The sequence below is a fragment of the Platichthys flesus genome, chromosome 13 (assembly GCF_949316205.1).
Source record: "Platichthys flesus chromosome 13, fPlaFle2.1, whole genome shotgun sequence".
In the NCBI taxonomy this organism is placed as follows: domain Eukaryota; kingdom Metazoa; phylum Chordata; class Actinopteri; order Pleuronectiformes; family Pleuronectidae; genus Platichthys; species Platichthys flesus.
In genome coordinates, this window is record NC_084957.1 from 23,064,156 (window position 1) to 23,068,076 (window position 3,921).

At 38.8% G+C, this 3,921-nt stretch overlaps 1 long non-coding RNA gene across 3 annotated transcripts; it reads left to right on the top strand.

The window, feature by feature from the left end:
• The first annotated feature begins 467 nt into the window (after positions 1-467).
• On the top strand, positions 468-2,736 carry LOC133967367 (uncharacterized). 3 transcript variants are annotated; one of them, XR_009924034.1, is made up of 4 exons: positions 468-782; positions 1,084-1,266; positions 1,886-1,972; positions 2,681-2,736. It is a non-coding gene; the product is annotated as an uncharacterized LOC133967367 (long non-coding RNA). The 3 variants fall into 3 exon arrangements; XR_009924035.1 differs by having other exon boundaries at positions 475-782; positions 1,160-1,266; XR_009924036.1 differs by having other exon boundaries at positions 475-782; positions 1,165-1,266.
• Positions 2,737-3,921: the final 1,185 nt, after the last annotated feature.

Consider the following 3,921-nt stretch of genomic DNA (forward strand, 5'->3'; position numbering starts at 1 on the left):
CAAGATAATTGTGGGCTTTTTTAAGATTTGGATCTACAGTTGGAACCGGTGTGAATAATATGCTGATGGTTCTGTCCTTAAGAGAAAAAAAAAACTGGTATTAAATTAAACAACCCAGTCTCATCAGAAAACGTTCAGTGGCAACGTTGGTCCACTTGGAACGACGTTACCATCTCACAATCTGGCCTCTCAGAGTGTGAGATGGTAACATTTTGTCAGCCCATTGTTTTGCATTGGCGTGTTCTCACGTCACGTGACTCACAAGCTCCCGTCTGCGGAGAGGAAAACATGGCGGATATTCCTTGTTCTCTCAGATAAAAATATAGTTTTGTAACTTAGTTTGGGCATAAAAATACATTCTGACACCATTTCTAGCGAGAAATGTGCTCTTTGCTTCCACAGTCTTCTGCCAGTTCGTGCTTATGATAAATATTTTAATAGTTATCGCAAATGTTTTTATCGTTGCTATGAGGGTTGCTATGACGCTGCCATGCCAGCACGGCGCAGCGTGCTGTTAAAATCACCGTCCCTGCGTGGTGTCCCTCAGTGATCGTGAATGTTATTCACGTTATATAATATTAATATTTGAGGCTAGATTACACCTCTAATGCGAAGGATCCTGCGAGACCGTTCATCCCGAAGGGGGACCGACTGCGCCACGGACGGACCAGGCGAGCGGAACTGGCGTGTGGCTTTTAGTAAACATCCGGTTCTTTAACTCGGGGCTGCGTAGTAACCACCGAGCGCTGGGAAGACAAACGATGTCATCTTCCTTCTGTCAGGTGAGTAGTTTATTGTTTTTAAAGATCGTTACGATCTAGGTTTACAGTCCGAGTGCTGAGACAGCGGATGCGGAGTCCGTTGATACACACAATGCTAATCTTCAGCTAATACGACATTGTTAGACACATGCTACGGCCCACCGTAGCCTGTGCTACCTGGGAGGTGAATACATTACATTACTCCAAAATATCAGATCAATTTGGTTTAATGTATAGTATGCAATATGACAATAATGTTTCCATGTTATGGAGTTGCAATTCATTTTATAAAACAATTCCTATGTTCTGTTTTTTAATCAAGGACGATCCAAGTGAAGGTACAGGAGTTTCATTAACGTCAATAACTTGGACCGAACACTTTGCTTTGCTTGATGAAGAGCAGGAAGGGCAGCCTGGAGAGAAAGAGAAGCCGGGTTGAGCCCACTACCATCATCCACGTACCACGAGGAAGATGCGGGAGAGAAATGATCCTACCATTAAAGAGGTACTTTTAAGTTACATACCAGAAACACCATTTTATATAATATGCCAAATATACATTTTTATAAAATCCCCAAAGTACGCTTGCTGACATACAAGTTAATATCACACTGAAAGAATTTTGATCAATCATGCTTCCCTGCTGTGATTGTTTAACTGGGAAAACAACTTTTTCCACAGGAAGGCAAGTCAATTTAAGGAATACATGTTCAAAGTTTTCCTCTGTTATGTATAATGATGACCCCCATCAAACATAATGTTAGCAATCTTTACACCTTTTAATTTATTCTGATTATTTCTGTCTACATGTGTGAATTTGCCTTCATTAGTTTCAGAAAAGAGCGATGATGTATCGGTCACGGGGCGGCAGCACGAGACTCCGCAAACTAGTCTGTAAGCAAAGTAGACGAAGGCATCAAGGTTGCGGCCTGCCATCATTGTTATTTTGCTTAAGGGACTGAATATGTATCATGTAGAAATATTAGCATTTCCCTTATATCTACCAAAACAGCTTGTTTCACAGACTGCAGTTTTGTTTTGGTCCGATGTGGTGTGCAAATACAACCGTATCGGCAATGGGTTGTGGGGCATTAACATTTGTAACTCTAATTTTGTTTTGACAGACTGTGAAAAGAGCGTTGCGAACATCACCAATCTACAGGAAGACACAGTCCAGTAATGGGTGTCAGAAGTTCAGTAGTGAATGACAGGTACTGTGGAAAATGTGTGTCATCGTTGTACAATGTCCTTTGACTCTGTTTACACAAGGTTAACACAAAAAGGTTTGATTGTAAACTGATATTGGTATGAATTCATGTTATTCTCCTCTTCACAAGAAACAAACAATCCAAATTACCTGCAGAACGCCCTTGATGGACGCTTCAGATGCATCGTCAGACTTGCGAGACAGCAAGATGCCAACTTTAATGGCAATTTATTTGTGTAACATTCTGTGACCAAATGTATAGATAACTTTTTGTAGATTGTAAAAAAAGATAACCCATTTATTAAAAAAAAACTGCACTAGAATTATCGCACTGCGTTGTATGACTCCGCTAATCATCGCAGTGTCCGTCTACATATTTCTACATATTTTCTCTCGTATAAATGACACTGTGTCTCTTGACAACTGAAACCATAAGATGAGGTCAGTGTGGCCTTGACCTTTTGACTTTAACACAAATACACAGTTAGACAATCCGAAAACATACAGTTATGCCAAAATATCTTTGGTTTCACATACTAGATGGCATAAGCAGAGACATCAACTCAGGGAAAATATTTCTGTAGAAAAGAAAGCCCTGTACGTGTGAATGTATACATCAATCATGCTTCCCTGGAAGCATACGTGTGTATGTATACATACACACGTACAAACGCACTATTGAGACGTTTTGTTTTTTATCATATATTCTCAGGAAGGACTGATGCATGTACTGAGACGGGACGTGAGGGCCTACTCTGCGTGCTCAGAATTCAAGCCCAGCAGGGTGACCCAGATGTTTCACAATGAAACTGATAAGGTCTTATGAGAAACATTCTTAACATTAAAGAAATGAACACAGAGGATAACAATATATGTTTGACTCAAATCAGTAGCTGGTAATCAGCAGCCTGACTTATTCAAACACATTAATACTACAATGAATGAGGCAGGGGTTTTCTATCAGAAATCATTTCTGGGACATTAATTTAAAAGATCTCCAGTATAAGCAAATGTGTTTTAAAATTGGTTTACATTCAAGTGTGAGGCTGTCCCATCACATGGATTTATGACATATATATTGTTTGTATGAGCTGTCCCTCAGTGAAGTACTTGCACTTCTTGAAAAGCTCTATATAAATAAGATGTATTATTGTTTATACATTGCTTTATACATGTTTTCCTAAAAGTCACTGTAGATACAGAAACAACAGTATGGTTCAGGTGACAGTGAGTTGAATGTGAAGGTCATTTCAATGAGCTCAAGAGAAACCTAATGTGACGATATAGTTGATTTCTGATAGATAACCCCTGCCTCATTCATTGTAGTATTAATGTGTTTGAATAAGTCAGGCTGCTGATTACCAGCTACTGATTTGAGTCAAACATATATTGTTATCCTCTGTGTTCATTTCTTTAATGTTAAGAATGTTTCTCATAAGACCTTATCAGATGCATTGTGAAACATCTGGGTCACCTAAATTTTGTGTAAACAAGAGTGAACTCTTGACTAATGACGGTATGTATTTTGCACTGATACACAAACTTGATGTTACACATCTTAAACAATATGATATGGGTTGTCCCTAGACAACCAGACCTGTGTGCTTTCCTGTGACTATAAATGACTGGAACCTCAGATAAAGAAATTTATTTTCTGACTTCAATTACTGAGGCATTCTCTACAGAATGTTATGTGCCCATTCTACTTCAGATCCATTGAATCATTGTGTGTTTATGTTGCTTAAAGCAGAGCATTCACTGCTTTAATGTAATCAGCATGTTATCTGACAATATCATGGTGTAGAAGTGCAAGGAAATACCAATATGTTATGATAAATGTCATTTATTGTTCACAAACATTACATTAAGGCATCTGCTGGAAATGTTATGATCAACAATTCTCATGCAAATAAGACTTTAAAAACGCCACAAATAGTGTTTTGGAGAGGGGGG